Source organism: Macrosteles quadrilineatus, unplaced genomic scaffold (assembly GCF_028750875.1).
Source record: "Macrosteles quadrilineatus isolate MER2022 unplaced genomic scaffold, UCM_ALF_1.0 Scaffold_9__3_contigs__length_116548681, whole genome shotgun sequence".
In the NCBI taxonomy this organism is placed as follows: domain Eukaryota; kingdom Metazoa; phylum Arthropoda; class Insecta; order Hemiptera; family Cicadellidae; genus Macrosteles; species Macrosteles quadrilineatus.
The window spans coordinates 19,397,383-19,417,954 of NW_026542602.1; the positions used below are offsets into that span (position 1 = coordinate 19,397,383).

A 20,572-nucleotide genomic window follows, 5' to 3' on the forward strand; every position below is an offset into this window, starting at 1 on the left:
ATACTGTCTTCTTTTCAGCTCTCTCGTTTGTTTTTGAGGGTTTGCGATATTTAGAACATTGTTGTCTTCGGTCGAAAGTAGGTATTATCTTTGTTAGTATTGCTTACTACTAAATTTGTTATTATTATCAATTAATTATCAATAATGGTGAGATGGGGACACCTCCTAGTTGCGTATTTTAACCCAATATGAGTGAAGGATGAGTGTAGAATGGAGTCAGATGATCCGTGTAACTTTGTTACTGACTAAGATCAGCTGTTACATTAGCCCGGATCATTCTTCAGAAACAGCTGGGCCCTGTTTCAAATCTTTAAAAAGTATAATATTGTAAGCTAGTAGCCTTACTTGTGTTACAAAACATCAAAAACGTGTAGAATTTTAAATTAAGTTCTTGAAAACTGACAATGTAGTATAACCAATGATTTAACATCTTCATAAGTTAAGAGAAAATAAAATACTCCCGTGGCAGAAAATCTTCAGACCAAGCGATTTCCATTAATTTACCTGGTTGGATTACCACTAAAACATTCCCTTAAATAACACTAGTTAACCGCCCGTGCTCCGCCACGGGAATATTCTCAGCAATAAAACACATAATAATTAACAAATACTGTTTATCTTTGTATTTTATTTAGGGGCTGCTTAATTTTTTATATGAAATAGAACAGCTAGTTTGCCTGTGTAAACTATTTTATGTTAATCAAACCGATTTTATATATGTATTTTATAGATATATTAATTTAACCAAATAAATGTTTTAGGCCTATATTAATTCGAGTTTCGTTTGAAAAATAAATAGTATACGAACTGCGCAATGATGATAACCTAATAAGCAGCTACTTATGCTAAGGAGATAATTTGTTCAAGTATATTCCTGTATTCGTTGTTTTTTTCATTACATTTTGTTGTTAAGGAATAAAGATAGTCACTTGCATGTAAATCACGCATCAGCAGTCGGTCGCATTTCACGAATCTATGACCCATTCTGTGTGTAACAGCTGTGTTTACATCGTATATATCAAGTTGGGTAGGCCTATACTTTGTTCAATGTTAGAGGGTATTAACGGTCCAATCCGATTTATAGACTAACACTACCAGAAAGATGTTGATTCAAGTGAGACTTAGAACTCGCCATTTCAAATGCAGATTTGTATGATATTATTAGTTTTTTTGTTTCTTTTGACCCTTAATACTTTTTTATAGTCTCTGTAGCCCTGTTGATAAGATTATCCATAAGCTCAAAATGTTGATAAGGAGCTCATTTTACCTTCCCCTTGTGACAACAAAGGAGAATATATTTGTGTCCTTTTTAGTCTGTTCTGACTAGAAATTCATAGATTTGCAGTAGTGAAAAATCCAATTTAACGACCCCAATTGGTTGGTGTATTTTTAGGGACTTTCAGAGCACATTTAACACCATCACTGCTCTTTACCTTTTTAGTTCGATGGTTCTCTACGTGTTTTTTTTCGTTCTGTATGTCTCTTACGCCCGGTTAATGATTACCTTTTCTTTTTCTTTTTGTACTTTTCACACCTTGGGGTTAAATGATAAAGTATTAACGCTATATTGACCCGAGTCAACATTGCCGTTAAACATCAAGTCACATACTTCTTCGCCAGATCCGAAATCGTAAGTCACAGTTTCACAAGCATCTTCCCTGTGTACTCGAATGAAAAATAGGGTATAGTTCACTGATAAATTGTAGTTCCACTTATCCCAGCGTACTCGCCATCTCGAGAAGGTAAAATTTGGTACTGCTGAACGTCAAACATTGATCTTGAGTAAGATTAATCACTACGATAAAATGTTTCCCACTCATTAGCAATTATCTGTACAACTTGCAAGCAGATTTCCCCATGATTGTTCTGGTGGCTATAGAACAATAAATTATATTGATCAAAACAATAAGTTTCCGTCTCCTACTATGGGTATTATTTCACATTCCATACTCAAACTTAAACTCAATTACCAATTTCCTTCAGATCACTTTGCAGGAAAACTAAAACATTTCAAAAATACAAAATTTACACCAAAACATACAAATAATGTACAAAAATACACTTTCCTTGATCAAAATTGTGTGTTAATAAACAGAAACTCCTAGATTAATAATTACATACTGAAAGTGAGGTTATAAAAATAATAACAAATGTCTGACAAAAATTAAACAGCTGACGAATAATTTATAAACTGTGTATTATATTCTTCAATAAGAATTGTATTGACTCAACCTTTGAAGGGCTGTAGGTCTTAACCCTTAGAAAGAACGTTAATTCTAATGAAGTTCGGCAAATCTATGCATTATCCCCTTTAATTTGACACATAGATCTTGTGGATCGGTTCAGTAATTACTGAGAAAACAGTGTTACAACTGTGTATTAAATATATATAACTAGAGGTCATCCAGAGGTCGAAAACTTGAACAAAAATATGTAATGTACAGAGTTCTCTTTTTGGTTAAAGTTTTCAATTAGCAATAATCGCACCTCAGTTGAACTTCATTGGTTACGATATTGCCACTGCACAAAGTTCTCTTTTTCACCCTACGCTATAAATAAAACATGTAATTGGAATTTCTTCCATTTTTTAATGTTTTATTTATATTGCATTGTTATTTTGTCACCATCATGGCAACCCATAAGGTCCATGTTATTTTTTTATATTTTAAACTAATCTTTTGTGCTATTTTTGAGCCATTTTTGATTTATGAAGAGATTCTGCACATCTACAGGAAAATATCTTTCCGGCAGTATGCACAGTTCTCCCTGCGATGCACTCAAGCTGAGGAAAAAGGTTTTAAAGAAACATGCTTGCCTATTAATATACAGTAGATTCAAATGAGTTCTTAGGTTTTCTGCTACAGTGAAGGTAATAAAGTGTGTTTTAATCCAAATGTTATTACTCACTATTAATTTATACTAATGTCAAATTTTATCAAAATACATCCTTAAAACAAGCAAACTATAACAGTTTGTTAACATTCTCCATAAAAATAACATGGACATTTTAAATTTAAATTTTTTTCAATTTTCTCCGTAACCAATTGGCGTACAACAATACTTAAATATACTTTATTTTATGTTTTCCAAAAACTTTAAACAACAAAGTTTAGAAAGAAATTGCAAACATTAATGTTTTGTTTGGGGGTCAAAAATGGGAAAAATAAATTCTTACTCCATGAAACCCTGTTCCCATAGTCCCACCATGCTTGTTCGGGTACAAAATGGCAAGTTTTCTGTCCGTCTGTATATTATGATTTTCACAAATGTATCCATAACTTTAGAATCCCATTGACTTCAAATTTAGTGCATAAGTAGTGACAGATAGGACAGACATTTTGTAAAAAGTACGTATCAGATTTGTCAATGCTATCAATTTATAATGGTGGAAAATTAAAATTTTCTCTCCAATATCTAAAAAATAAGTAATGAATTAAACTGAAAACTCTTGAAAGTATAAACTGTTGGGAAATTGGAAATATGATACGAATAGTATTGACATTTCAATATAATTTCAAGTCCTTATTGAGGTTCATGTTCTTTAGTGTTGTAGGTGGGATTATTATTTAAAATAGATTACTGTATTGAGTTATATTTACAAATTAGAAAGCCAAACTTACTTTGCCTTGGCTCCTGAGAGAAATTTCCCAGGAATGATTATCGTAACAAACTCATCTTGGATTAACGAGAAATAACCGGAAGTTCTCAAGAAGCAATCTTTATCCCAAGAGCCAAGATGGATAATAAACCAATACTTGGAATTGAATATAAATTTCATAGTTAAATTTAAAATTTGTAATGAAATGGAAACCCTGTTTACAGTATATAATGAATAAAATAGAATTTAAAAATAAAGTATTGGTTGAGAATGTATAGGAGGATAAATGAAATAAAGTAAATTTGAACTATATTTGACCTAGTTTTGAACAAACATCATAGAAAACTTATTAACCATAAAGCCTAAAGATGTATTACGGGTATACATTTTTAAACCATAATGTACTTAAACCAAACTTCTAAAGCTGGAAATCATAAACCCCTTACCAAATCAATCACTTTAAAGTTGTTTATATGATATTGAAGTATTTATGATTTTTTTCACAGCCTTCCTTAATGACTGTTTTAATAAACTAAAGTAGATAGCTTACATATTCTATTTCATAGTTTTGATTATCTACAACGCTTTGACACAATACACAATAATTAATTGTAACAATAATAATATTATCAAAACCAATTGCATCGATACCTTTGATCTATTAGATCAGTAACCAACTTGATTTACCCATCTAATAGACTATTATCATAATTGATATAATTCAATTAAATTATCACATGGCTTTTAGTGAGCTTGGAGCCTCGGTGGATTTCTCCAATATAGTGAAAGTTTTCCTCAAAACTATAAGCTATTAGTGATTAGTGGGATTCGAACCCTGCCCTCCATGACAGAAGTACAACGCTCCTACCACTAGAATAGCTCATAATTAATTGAGGATTACCTGTAAAAGTATTTTTCACATTAGTACACAAATAATAAAACGGCATGACAGTGTTTCAAATAGTAAAGAAAGAACATTCAAAACTTGAAAATAAAGTGTTATGAAATTAGTATTACTAAATAAATTCCGTTTAAGATTTAACAATTATTTCACAAAACATCTAACTTAAGAACAAAATATCATCATAACATCTCTTGTAAACTTCCCATTTTTAATGTGTGTACATATAAATCATATAATACGTTGTAAAAGTTAGGTTTAGCTTGCTCAATTTTTCTCCCTAACAGCTCAAACAATCTTCTTGATAATGTTAATATTATATGCAATACGGCATACATTTTTTTGTTATGTTCTCCGATTGGGACGGATGACCATTGCCGGGTCAAAAACAAACAAGATTGTAACACATTTAAGTAGCCTATAATCGCGTTGTAAATGTTTACAGTAGGCTATTATAGCATGTGTTTTGTTTATTATGTTCACACAGAGTGCTAACATGTGAAATGCCAATGAGGAAGTTATGCTACAATGCTACTGCTATTTAAAACAAACCTGAAGAAACAGCAGACTAATAAATTGCCTTTAGTTTTGTTGAATGTTGACTCATTCAGCTTTAAAAAAAGGGATTTCCATGACCAAAGCCACAACTACATTCCTACATTAAAATTATTTTGAACGAATGTATGCATAGGCACGAAGTACTCGCTCAAATTTGCATACATTTATTTCCCGAGTAACCACGCGTGTGGAAAAGATTTAACTGTTTGTTCAGTGATTGAAGTTTGGCCCAAACTATCCTACAACATATTGGTTTGAGTTCAGATTACTAAACTCTGCGAATCAAAGCAAGTTAAATTTTATCATTATAACGTATACTTACTCATCATATATCTCATATTAGCGAATTTCCATATAGGGAAGTAGCTATTACCGTAGGTGGCCCGGTAAGACCTAGGCCCGGGACCGATTTACTTTTTCGTTTTGATGTCCCCAGAGGCCAAAAACACCATTCGTTCGAATTTATATATACGTCCGTGATAACTTGAGTAATTTTTGTCCGATTTTGATGAAATTTCGTTTAAAGGTGTAAGGCGGGATAAACTTGAATGAGCTCGCGAACCAGCATGATCGAACCATGGGAACGGGGTTTTAAGGGGGCTTTTATAGGGTAAAAAAATGGGTTTTCTCATTTTTGACCCTCAAAACACAAAATTTCCCAATTTCTCTCTAGACCTTTTTAAAGAAAAAAAAAATAGTATATCAAAGTGTTTTTGTACAGTTATTGGTAATAGAGAAAAATCCAAAAATTGTAAATTTAAAATTCCCATGTCATTCTTATGGAGAATATTGTAAAATGTAACTTAGTTTGCTTGTTTATGGATATATTTTGATCAAACTTGGCAAATTTTGAAATTTATTAATTTTATACTAAGCTATTAATATTTTACTAAAAAATACACTTCATTAGTTTCCTTGTAGCAGCAAACTTAGGTACTCATTAAACCTAATGTTATTTAAATAGATTTAATTGAAAATCTATTCAGACGAATGGAAATTCGCTTAGTTGGCAGGTTTGCTGCGGCGGGGGTATTTTTATTTTACAGCTATACATATACAGGGTGTCCCGTAAGTAAGTACAAACCATTAAGCAATAGGTTTATCAAAATACAACAAAAATCACAAATAGGTAACATTTCCCCCAAAAATTCCTTGTTAGCAAGATACCCGTTATTTTGTGTTTTGGGGTTTTTGATGTATATCTCAAAAACTATTAAATATATCTATATGAAACTTGGTATACAATTTGATAAAATCATAATGTGTTGATGAAAAAATAATTCTTACAAAAGATTATTTGGTTTCAAAATGGCAGCCATTTTAATAATAAAAAAAAACTAGATGTTCTGCCCGTGCTTCGCAACGGGGCAAGATTAGGCCTACTTAGGTTAATCATGTGGGTCTCGAAATCTACCGTAAAAAACAGTTAAGTCTTACTTTCATATGTTTTGTTAGTAAACAAATCTAAGGTCATTGACTATTGGATACAGAAGGTAATATCATAGAAAAAAAGCATTTAATTCTCTTTGTCTATGGTAATACATATCAAATAATTAAGTAATAAGTTGTAAAATTTTAAATAATAATAAGTAATTATTAAGTGGCTCATTATGTGCAATATCCATTAACACATACTTGGCCACTACAGTATCCCCCGTATTGCACTTGAAAGTGGAATATAATATAGTTATTTTAATTTGATTATAGTGGTTATCGGTGCCTTACAATTGTAACTGTGCCATGTTTAAATCTGGACACCACGGTTTGAAAGGAATTTTATTTTGAAACCTTAATTAGTTAAAATAATAAAAGGTAAAAACAATTGAAGTATCAACAGTTTTATGAGTTACGTCACGTTTAAATAATACAACGAAATAAAGCAAAAATAATATGTTCATGAAGATTTAAAGAATAAAAAATGCAAACATAACAGAAGCCAGATTAAAAATATTCATCTAATCTCGGTGTAATTTCAAACGATTTTGCAGTTCATTAAAATACTTGTGGTAGTGTTATTAAGTTTAATCCACAAGGGTTATAAATATGAATAAATTAATATTGATTTATTCAAAACAACGTGATAAGCAATGTGCTGAACTAATAAGATTTATCACATAATCCAAATGTTCTAAAATAACCAATCAAGTAATATGAACTTAACATATTTGTTTTATTTTGCAAGATATAGTATCAGGTCTAAACTTGAATCCTTAGTGTTTTTTTACAATACCAGCTTTGTCAAATAAGTAAATTTAACATGATGGATTAGATATACATTAATTGAATAATCTATCTGCTGTTAAAGATCTAACATCCAGCAATCTAATAAGAACAGGACAAATAATTTAATCTTGATCGGTGCTTTCGTTTTCCTGGAGTAGGCGTTAGGCGTCACAAACACAGTGCTAGAAAGAAAGAAATTGAGGTAAGACTTGTTTTGGCTTTATTAGGTTGTACAACATAAAAACATTATTTTGCATAATATACCGTCAAAATTCTAATTTCATTTATTCTTTTTTAGGTGTAAATTATAAACATTAATGTATGTTTAAGTTCTTTCTAAAACCGTTATCTTCTCAAAATATTTCGTGTTTAAATTGTTTTACTTATTAAAACAATTAGGTATGCGGTCTCAGGTCTGCCAGTTGAGCGGATCAAACAAAGATATAAAAAATAATATCCTTTTTAGAGATGTAATTTTACAAACAAATATAACAACGTAACTCTATGTTAAAAAATAACGGCGCTATATGGTTCAAAAGATAGGACATCAATCCAATATGGCGGACTGCTACTGCCCACTCAAGAACACACTGATCAGTCATCAGAAGGGCCAAAAGTGTTTTTTCAACCCCTCACTCATTTTACTTTTGTTGAAAAGAGCCCCTTTACGCCCTTGTAATAAAATTAATACCATTCTGTGTTAAGTTTTGAGCTTACCAAACCTAACAATCAATTTAAATTTGAGAGTTTCAAATTCAATGGGTCCCATTAGTAATTAATTGTATCCTTATTGTATGAATAATATGTATTAAATGTATGTATTGAATAAGAAGAATAAAATATGGAACAATTTTGGTCATTTAGCATCTGAAAATTTAACATAAAAATTTTACTCGTGAAAACAAAGTTAATTCATGTAATGATGCCCATCCAAAGTAATCTCTTACAAAGCGATTACAGATTATGACAGAAACATGGATCAAATTGTCCATAACAACAGACTATTGCACACGTGTATCTTTTGTACTACAGTACTGGAGAATCACACAATCACATTAATTACTGTTTGCAAGCTTTTATACAAATCCTCTTACGTTCAGAATTATGTAAATTCGTTAAAAACAGAATTGAAATCAAGTTAAAAATTCAGATTTTTATATATTTTTTAACGTTACTTCCTTATTGTTTATTAGGAATGATCTTTCCTTTTTGTATACTCAGACAATCATTTTACTTTTTCCTTTAATGAACATGGATTTCTAGCTCGTGAAAATGGAACATTTAGTTTGTTAGAGCATGTTACATGGCTGCGACCCTCCATACTTGGCTATAGTTTTAACTTAATCCGGCCGGAAGTAAAATATTAAAATATTAACTCTGACTGTAGTTGGGTTGAGGTATTATAAAATGGATAGTTTCATGGCTTATACAGTAACTAGACTCGGTTAAGAGGGTTCTACCAGGTCAATTCAAGATGGCGGCTAAACATGCTAATGTTTCTAAGCATGACTCTACAATATAAGCTCTCAACACTCTAATTCTAATTTGTTTTCAATGATTGTGTGCTTTTTGGGCTCTTAACATATCAGAGCTTGCATTGGATGTGGTTATATTAACTTATAACTATTTTAAAGCTAAAATAACATGTGAAAAATATAACCAGCCGGCGGGTGGAACCTTCTTGAGAGCTTGGGAAATTTGTTCTTAAGTCCAGGGTTCCTATCACGCCAAGATTTGGGTTCCTCTTTCAGCTGTGATTCTGCTCATCTAAAAAAAAAAAAAAAAAAAAAAAACAACGAAAACAAGATAGAACTTTAGAAGGAAAATAATCGTCCTCAGGTGAACATCCACAGGATAATAATTTGGAACAATTATAGGTAATTTTTTCTCAACAAAAACATTGTTGATCTCATTTGATTGCTCGTTTTAGCTGAAGAAAATACATTTTTAAGTTGGCAAACAGAAATTTAATATTTTCATTAACAAAAACAAATATTTTATTTTGGTAGCTTGTTCTTCAAACCCTATTTAGAAAGTCATTTAAAAGATTCTGGTTTCCATGAATAAGATTGTTATTAAAATGCATCTGTGTTTACTAAACAGGACTAAAACAAGTTAAGAGAGAAAGGTTTGTAAGAAAATACATCGTTCCAATACTATAGTGGTGGGAGAATATTCACTTAATGTAATCACATTAAGAAAATACATTTTTAAGTTGGGAGAATATTCACTTAATGTGATTACATTAAGTGAATATTCTCCCACCACTATAGTATTGGAACGATGTATTTTCTTACAAACCTTTCTCTCTTAACTTGTTTTATTCCTGTTTAGTAAACACAGATGCATTTTAATAACAATCTTATTCATGGAAACCAGAATCTTTTAAATGACTTTCTAAATAGGGTTTGAAGAACAAGCTACCAAAATAAAATATTTGTTTTTGTTAATGAAAATATTAAATTTCTGTTTGCCAACTTAAAAATGTATTTTCTTCAGCTAAAACGAGCAATCAAATGAGATCAACAATGTTTTTGTTGAGAAAAAATTACCTATAATTGTTCCAAATTATTATCCTGTGGATGTTCACCTGAGGACGATTATTTTCCTTCTAAAGTTCAATCTTGTTTTCGTTGTTTTTTTTTTTTTTTTTTTTTTAGATGAGCAGAATCACAGCTGAAAGAGGAACCCCAATCTTGGCGTGATAGGAACCCTGGACTTAAGAACAAATTACATCATTTGCAGCATTTCAATTACAGCATTTTCTTCATTTGTTACGTTGTTAATAGGCTTCACAAGTCAGTTTCCTTACCGATAATATCCATAAGTTTTTTCCTGTGTTTGTAAATAAAAACCTTAAAGGTTTCTTTTAAATTAAAATGGAAATTATAAAAATCACCGCAACAGCAAACCTGCAGCCTAAGCAAATTTCATTTTGTCTGATTATTTGTACGAAAATACTGAGTTTCCTTAAACTAGTCATATTTATTCCCTACTTGTATAAAACTATATATAAAGACCACTTAGACTTACTGCTACGAGGAAGGGATACAGTATTTTTTTTATCAAATGTCAATAGTATCTCTTATAAAATTAATAGATTAGCCAAATTTGAGCAAAATCCATGAAAAAAGCGATATATGACAGTTTTTTTATTTTATCTGTAACATTTAATTGTATGATGGAATGGCCTCTAGATCGTCTGAATAAACTAATATAGGTTTAAATTACCTGTTTTCTGTCAAAACGATCAGTTTAGTAGTATGATGACTACAGCTGTTTCGTGCTTAAAAATAGCACATCTTCAGGTCCAGAATGTCTTGCTAATCCCTCATGTAGAGTTCGTCAAAAATGTAAACAAATAAATAAACGGGACACACATACGGATATGACACACACGAATAAATACACGAATTAAATGTATTTTCGTGTGTGTCATATCCGTATGTGTGTCCCGTTTATTTATTTGTTTATATTTTTGATGAACTCTACATGAGGGATTAGCAAGACATTCTGGACCTGAAGATGTGCTATTTTTAAGCACGAAACAGCTGTAGTCATCATACTACTAAACTGATCGTTTTGACAGAAAACAGGTAATTTAAACCTATATTAATTAATTGTACAATAAGGCTTCAATGTACAGAATTGTTTGTTTTTGTCAGCCCTAAGCGATTACCGTAATTGAAGCTAAAATTTTCCATATTTTAACCCTTAACAATTTAAAACCCCAATTTTCGAAATAAAAATTAAAACCCTATAACACCCCAATTTTTGATCTTGCCGAATCACAAACTCAAACAAGTATATTCAGATCGATACATTCATTCCAAATAATTGTAATCGGACTAAAACTACTCTAGCTATCGTGTTTACAGACACCAAAAAATTTGAACAAATAGTGTTTTTGGCATTTAGGGGCATTAACATGTACAAGTAAATCGGTCCCAGGTCTATGCATTTCCGTGCCTCATACGGAAAGGCTTCTTTCCTACAGGGAAATTTGCTAAAATAAACTAAAATAAAACGAAAATAAAACTAAATTATTATTCTTGAGTCAAGAGAAAATAGCTTAGGATCCCCGAAAGAGCATGCATATTTATGACATTTTATTCATTATTCATTTTGAAATCTCATACAAGATTTGAATACTTAACTAAGGATAACATTTCTTGTCCGTGAACTAGAATTTATCTTTGAGTGACCTTACAGTGTAATAATGTAAAACATATAAAAACACCCATGGCAATAATTGCCGTAGATTATTTTTATTAACCAATGTCCAAATATTTGTTATTAAATGGAAATATTCGTGCTTATGATGTCCATACTTTACTATATAAATTAATTATATTCATACAGTAAAAAAAATACATATTATGTAAAAGAAACTAAAAAATAGCCTGTTTGCAATATGTTTTTCCAGAAGACTACTTTAACCAATATTACTATACTAGAATATACTATAATAGTAATATTGCTGAAAGTAGGAAATGATATCCAAGATGATATTCTTCAGAAGATTCCGCTAGTCTTATCATGAAGATGAGGACTAACATAATCTACTAAGTGGATTGTCTTCCCTACAAATGGTGTGGTAATGTTCCATCTTGCCTTCTAAATATCCCAAATGCGTTTAACAGAGAAAGACAAAGGGTACATTTCCACGTACAAATTTAGTCTTACATGTATCTTTACTAATCTGAGATCTAAAAGACCTTTTTATGGGTTTTCTGTAATTTGATATGCTTTTGACAAATGTATATTCTTGGTCTGGTTTTTTAATGGTATATAACTATTTTAATTAAAATGCGTTTTTTATGCCGTTCGTATTGGGTTATAGTTTTACGTTATTTCAAAAAAATACGTAATAACGGTTTCCTATGTGTGTTTATTCTGTTGGTGCAAAAAATTCATAAAATAAAAAAAAAAACTTTAAACTAGTATTGAAAAATAACATGGGCCTTCCCGAATCGAAGCTGGACATCGTAATACACAATACCCCCGCCGCAGCAAACCTGCAGACTAAGCGAATTACATTTTGCCTGGTTGGATTAACACTAAAAATGCCTCCTTAAAGGTATCACATTTATTTATTGAATAGAATTAGTTTAACGAGTACTTAGGTTTGCTGCAACAGGGAGGGTAAAAAAATGTTTTTTGTTGTAAAATGTTAATGGTTTGGTGAGAAATAAATGTATTTTCCAAATTTTGATAAAAATAATATGTTCATAAACAAGCAAACTACAACAGTTGACTTATTCTCAATATGAATAACAAAGGAATTTTAAATTTAAATTATTTTAAAGATATTCTGCGTAACCATTAGGCGCATATTAACGATTCAATATATTAAATTATTTGTTTTTAAGGTCTACAAAATGGTTTGGAAAGAAATTGTGAAACTTTGTGTTTTTAGGGTCAAAAATGGGGAAAACCTATTTTTACCCCATAAAACCCCCCCATTCCCATATTCCGATCATGCTGGTTCGCGAACTCGTTCGAATAATTGTGTTTATACATTGGTTATGTATATGAATTTGAGCTGATGGTGTTTTTGGGTTTCTAGAGACCTCAAAACGAAAAAGTAAATCGGTCCCGGGTCCAGGTCTTAACATGGGTATAGCTTATTCCCTATATTCGCTAAAACAATGAAAACAGTTGTAGTACTACGGCATTTTTATTTAATGCAGGTTGATAATCATATGATGCTATGATTAATTGTTAACATTAAACATTCAATTAGGAGGGAAAATAACTGCATTCTCCAAATATTTATCTGCGCGTAGAAACATTTCAAATATGATTTCAGCTCCATTAAATCTACGTTTATTTTATGAACGTCGTAATATTAAATTTTTCAAAACCACTGCCCAATGTTACCCTGAATACTTGATAAACATTATTTTAACCATTATGATGGTTCCACATTAAAAAATTAAATATATATACAGGGTGACAAAAAAGTCTGGAAACGGATTGATATCTTTTTAACTAAATTCGTTAGAAAATTCAAACCTTTCACATCAACTTATATGTATGAAAACTACTTTTTGCAAGCATTGCCATTTTTTTACCTTCACCAGGGGACGGCCCATGAGGAGTAGGTACATAATCTTTAATGTAAGCGTAGGTTGATATGCACATCATTTTAAAGGTCTGGTCATGTGGAGTTCATTGCCGGAAACCGCGTCAAAAAAGGTTCATCCGTTACAAAATGGCGGCATTTCAAAGTTCTTGCGGAATATACCTGCACAGGCCTTAGTAATGGTAAATACTCATAGTCAAAATTAGCTGGGAAATCTGAAACCCGGTTAAATTTGTTTTGAAGATTGAATAAACTTAGTCTATGAGCTAGTTGACTTTAAAATAGAATTTCAGCTCTCAAGATAATGTTTAATACGAGTATTTACCAATACTAAGGCCTGTAAAGGTATATTCCACAAGAACTTTGGACAGCCGCCATTTTGTAACGGATGAACCTTTTTTGACGCGGTTTCCAGCAATGAACTCCACTTGACCAGACCTTTAAAATTATGTGCATATCAACCTATGCTTACTTTAAAGATTTTGTACCTACTCCTCATGGGTCGTCCCCTGGTAGAGGTAAAAACATGAAAATGCTTGGAAAAAGTAGTTTTTATACATGTAAGTTGATGTGAAAGGTTTGACTTTTTTAACGGATTAATTTAAAAAGATATTAAGCCGTTTCCAGACTTTTTTGTCACCCTGTATATAGGGTGTCCCACGAGAGGTGTCTCAAATTGATTACGGGATAACGGCTTAACGTACAAGGATGAAATAAAATTATTTCCTTCTAAATCGACCCCAAGGAAAAACGTAAAAATATTTTTAACTTTTTTCAAATACAGGGTGTGCCAAAAACTGAGGGTCACTAGTTCGAATCTCGGAATTTTCAAATGTAAACATATGTCATGTTATACATCATTTTAAAGGTATTAAATAGACAAACATTTTGGTGAAAACAGAAATTAATTATCTTTTTCCGTTTCAAAATGGCGGCAGTTTTTTTGAAAGAAATCTATATTTTTTTAATACTCTGTATTTCCTATACCAATGCATTTAGCACTTCTCCGGTTGCATTTTCTTACTCGTTATGAAATTAGCTTTACTGTGATATGCAACAAGTAACGGTTTTTTGAAATAATAAAAATTCCAAAAAAATTTATTTTTGAAAATTTGCAAATGCTCATTGTTCAAAATTTTCAAATAGCAACATATGTCAAGTGGCACATCATTTTATAGGTTTTTCAATTCCTAACAACTTTGTAATTTACACTTACTTTGTATCTCTTTTAGTTTTTGTGTAAATAACAAAAAACCTAATTTTCCTATATCAAATGCATGTTATTTGGGTTTGACATGGTTCAACACTAAATGAAATGAAGCCTTTAGTGTCAAACCCAAATAACATGCATTTGATATAGGAAAATTAGGTTTTTTGTTATTTACACAAAAACTAAAAGAGATACGAAGTAAGTGTAAATTACAAAGTTGTTAGGAATTGAAAAACCTATAAAATGATGTGCCACTTGACATATGTTGCTATTTGAAAATTTTGAACAATGAGCATTTGCAAATTTTCAAAAATAAATTTTTTTGGAATTTTTATTATTTCAAAAAACCGTTACTTGTTGCATATCACAGTAAAGCTAATTTCATAACGAGTAAGAAAATGCAACCGGAGAAGTGCTAAATGCATTGGTATAGGAAATACAGAGTATTAAAAAAATATAGATTTCTTTCAAAAAAACTGCCGCCATTTTGAAACGGAAAAAGATAACTAATTTTGGTTTTCGCAAAAATGTTTGTCTATCAAATACCTTTAAAATGATGTATAACATGACATATGTTTACATTTGAAAATTCCGAGATTCGAACTAGTGACCCTCAGTTTTTGGCACACCCTGTATTTGAAAATAGTTAAAAATATTTTTACGTTATTCCTTGGGGTCGATTTAGTTGGAAATAATTTTATTTCATCCTTGTACGTTAAGCCGTTTTCCAGTAATCGATTTGAGACACCTCTCGAGGGACACCCTGTATATATATATATATAAAATATCAAATTAACTTTTTCATGTTTTTCCTTTATAAATAGCCAAACCATCCCTTCAAGAAAAGTGTCTCTATACTCCAGAGAAGGCTTATGTCTTATTACTGTTTCGACATCGATCTAGGCCCCCTGGTCTTTCAAAGATAACATGATAAGCTTATGAGAATCATTGCTTTATTTGGCTTAGATTAAAGAACAGGTAATAACAAAATTACAAATATTATTTTCTACTCAGTTATTCTAGCACATAGAGTTTTACAATAGAAGCTCATTAGTTTTTCTTTAGAACTGGTTAATAGAAAATAGTTTGGACTTTTAAAAAGATTGTTGTGATTATATACTTCTCTCAAACGCTATTGATTTTACACATACAATCAAACCTAATAAAACAGGGAATATTGTATAAATATTTCATACCTTACGTATATTATACAGTCATTTAATTGGACATGGCCACAGAAGGTACACGATTACAACAACCCTTGCATATTTCTATGTAGTCAAACAGTTACTGACTGTTCAGTTGGGGGCAATAGTTGGGACTTAGAACCAGAGCGAGATCCCACTGCGGGTATAAGATCTTATTTTCTTCCTAAAATTGTTATTTATGACAAATCTTTATGTAAGTTGTTACTTGGATCAGTTGCATACGAAACATACTGGCAAAAACCTCAGTGTTAGACCTGCATATACAGAGAACTTTTAAATAAATAATTTCCGACCAGGGAATTAATTTTGATAATGGAAATACAATTTTTACTGTTAATAAATTGTATTTATATACTTTATTTAATCAGTAATATAGTTCGTATGAAAACATAGACAAATCTGACTATTGGAACAATTAAAATGAAAATACATGGATTATATTCATACAGGAAATTTAAATTCACTAAATTACATCTAATGTTAAAGAAAATCTCTCGGAAACCGATTATGAATTTGCATCAGTAACACGAGTTTGTACATAACAGTAGACATTGGACACGTGTAATCACCGTAACAATTTATCCTTCCATTGTTGCATAACACTTCTGTTACATGAATACATTACAATCAGACTATCTTTAACAAATCCTCTTAAGTTTTTACCGTCAATCTAGGCTCGCAAAAAAAAACTATGATCATTGGTTGTTTAGTGAATCGTTCTGTCTAAATAAGGCTAATCTTAACCATACTAATCTTATAATACTAATATTGATAGAAAGGATTGAACATTTCAATTTTAAAAGCCCTCAAAATCTTTGGAAAATCTTTGACACCAAAAATTAACCAATATACATGATTAGCCCCTGAGCTGAATTGTACAATTATATTATAGTCAAAAATTAACCTGTAGTAAAAACCCAAAAAGAGATGAATCATTATCAAAGAAATCTTAATTCTCACTATCGTACTTTTTTCGAACCTCGTAATATGAGAATAGTTTAAAAATATATAAATTGATAAGGAACTCAGTTTCCCTTATTGGTTCGTGTAGTTCTCATTGCACTATACTACTCTCATGATATTTTATTTTTTGATCATACCTAAAGTAAGATTGCTTCTTAACCAAATGTTTTCCAGATTGATCTTTCTGCCCAAGCACACAATAAACTAACTATTTCTGTTCTTATTAAAATTAAAATCACTAAAAACTGTTTTGTATCCTTCGATATTGAATGGTTTTCAAAACACTGTTTTTGTGGATTAAAATATTTCGTATATTGTTAGTTAAATCATTCTTATTAAACAGGAAAAAGACGAATAGAGTATAGTAATATGTTCAATTTCTTTATTAATAACTACACGAAGATTTTTCTGTAATGATTATATATTGTTTTACAATTCTAAATATATCACATAACTACGTAACTGATGGTCTTTTTAAAACAATGTAGTTTCAAATAAGAATGGAATTGTATTTTATTACTTACTATCATAATTATTTTACCATAGCTGAATACAACATTTCCAATAATCTAGTAAACAATCTATTTCAATGGTTGCGATAAGCAATTATAGATTCTCGACTCACGTTAAAGAATATCAAAGTGCCTTGTAAAGCAAATTAGGATATAGATTATAAGAAACCTGCCTTTTACTTGAAAAAGAATAAATATTCAGAAAAAGAAAAAGATTTTTCAAAAAGTGCACCGTTCCTATACTATTGCCTCGAGAGAATATTTACTTAATATAATCTAGTTTCTTCATCTTAAACTTATCAAATAAGTCAGTTTAATGTATCACTCATTAATGTTAAGTTTAAGTCTGTATATATTTTTGAATATAATATATATTCTCAGAAAGATGTTAAAAGAAATAAACATTAGAGATATCCTTGGGTCAAGGGAAAATGCTTAGGATTCTCGAAAGAGCATGCATATTTATGAAACTTTATTCATTATTCATTTGAATATCCCCTACAATTTTTGAATACATAACACTGAATGGGTTAAAATTGCTTTCCCCAGAATTGAAAATGATCTATCTTTTGCTGAATAAAGAGTGTAACATTTTTATTCCATGGGATCTAAAAATGCCTCTTACTCGTAAAAGAGTTATTTTAGACTCGTAACGCTTGTATCAAAATCGGCTGTTTTTTGTGATGCTGAAGTATGACGAAATAGCTATTTATTTTATAACTGTTTTATTGCAAAGGCTTAATCTACAGGGATTCATAAGAGATTCAAAAACAAACTTAATGCGAAGAAACTTATTGATCCTTGCGTAATCGTATCTATAACATTGTAAATTGGTGATTATCATAAAAAATCTATATGTATAATACGCTAAGCCGATTTTTGTGAACAGAACTCCTCCCTCATTTTTGGACTGATTTTGATGATTAAAGTGTCAAAGAAATTGCCCTGATCTTTAGTTTTGCAAAGTGTTTTTAGTTTTTTGATATCTTTAATAGTTTGGGCAGGATCTTCCATCAAAGTTGGGTTTTCTCCCATAAGATTAACATGGGGGAATCTTAATATTTGATTGGCAACTTTGTCTCCACTAAATTGAGAGAACAGATGTGCGTAGACACTTGGTAGAGGTGTCCAAAGAAAGGTTTTGGTCCGTAGATGAGTTATCAAAAGAAAAACGAAGTAAATTCGCTTAGGGCTCTGTCCCAGAAGCCTTTAAAGATCCATTCACAGATTTATTTACATTTTGGCCATGTGGATAATACTTTTTAATAAAACAGCTGTTAATTTTTAAATTGTACTTCAAACAACACACATTTATTGGGAGTTACTGAATTGTCCAGAAGAAGTATTTGCAATATTATTTTCTGATTTTAAAAATTGATTTTCTTCTGTATAATTTCATTTGCTGCAATATAAAGTTCCATTACAAAATCAGTGGAAAATCCTTTTATCACCCTGACTCTTACAATTATTTCTTATAGAACTATCTTATATCTATTTTACGGGTTGGTGATAGCTTTTTTCACACCTTTTCCCTATATTTTATCATATTATTCTAGACAGGTCATCATAGGTTCATGAGATTATTGTCATGCTTTCTATTATTGGAAAAATCTTCGATTGTGTAATACAATACAAAATAATACAAGTGCAGAAGGGTACGGTGCCCATTTGAGCCGTGTCCATATTTTGTTAAATCAATAGTGGTTTACAGCAACTGGATAAAACATTTTACAATATTTATGTAGAAATGTGTGCATGATAGAAAGTCATTAAGCTGGAAAACTGCAATATGATGCAGACTTTTCAGAGGGGTTACTTCGATGTAGTCATTCAGCTTAGTGAAAACATAATATGGATATGTATACAAATAAGAACTTGAACTTTTAGAGAGCCTTTGAATGTTATTAGACTAACGTAAAGGGTTGTTCATGTTTACTAGCCCTACTCAGCAACAAAACCCATTTAATTTATCTCTAAAATATATATTCTTAAAGTGCACTGAGCAGCAGCCAAAAAATCTATGTAACTTAACCATATAATATAGTTACAAAATGCTCAAACTCGCATTGAAGCATTTTTAATTCGGCTTATATTTCTCCAAACGGAAAATTCATCTTCAGAAGAATTTTATTGTGCTCTTACCGTTTCTAATAACATCCAAACACAGAAACCTTGCCTAAAATGGTACCTATCTTGAAAAATTATTTGCAGTGGCCTATATATTACGGACCGTGGCCCACTGGGTTGGTAACATTATTAAAAATAACAAGACATTTTGGCTGTAAAAATGGCCTAATGAGTAAATACTATCTAAGCAGCTACTGTCATGACAGACAGGTCATATTCCTTTTAAACTAGATCACATCATCCTTTATAATACACGTTGATTAACAATGCATGTAAACGTCAATATTTACGTAACAACTAATTTACATTATTTTTTGCTTATAGGAAATGCCACATTACTATGTCATTCGCATTATTTGTTGCCAATGAAGCTGCACGACCATATAAATGAGGAGACTCCTAACAGTTCAAGAATAAAAGCCAACTTCACTTCATGTATATTCCGCTACACCTAACATTCCGTAGAGAGATTATATTGACAACTTTATGTAACTGATAAGGCTGAGACAATTAACTGACATCCCCCATGTCAAGGAATTCCAGCTTTAACAGTAACCCCACAACCAATTTCTTTAAACTGTGCTAGAGTGTTATTCATTGGCACAGAAGTACGATATGAAGTGACACGACGTGACAAAGGAAAAATCTAACTTACACTGTAACGGATATACCTCCCTTTGAAGTTAGAACGTGTCTTCCCAACAAACAGATTTTTAAATAAAATCATAGATTAACCTGCATTACACTGATAAAATCACGGAAGTGTTTAACTTCAAAAGATCCACCAACACGATTTTAATACTAGGCTATATAAAGGTTCTTCCAAAGGAAGAGATACCAGTTAACATACTAATAATAACTTCGATGACAAACGGAATGGGAAATGTTTTATTCATTGAATGATCAACCATATTTGGTAACTAACACCATAAATATCATTATTGTTTTTACACTTATTAATCTTTAAACAATGCCAAATGCTCAAAATATGTATAATTTCACTCAATTTATCGCAGTTATATGAATTAGCATTAAGCCTTGAAAGTAACCGTCGATTTCGACGGGTTTCACCTAGTACGATTATATTTTAAGGTGTTTTAATTTATTAACAAAAGTAAACAAATATCACGCTAGGTACTATTTTTATATATCATCTATATTATATAAACACTCCCGTGTAAATA

The 20,572-nt window shown here is 30.9% G+C and overlaps 1 pseudogene; it reads right to left on the reverse strand.

The window, feature by feature from the left end:
- Positions 1–2,408: 2,408 nt before the first annotated feature.
- Positions 2,409–2,532, reverse strand: LOC129004541 (U4 spliceosomal RNA; annotated as a pseudogene).
- Positions 2,533–20,572: the final 18,040 nt, after the last annotated feature.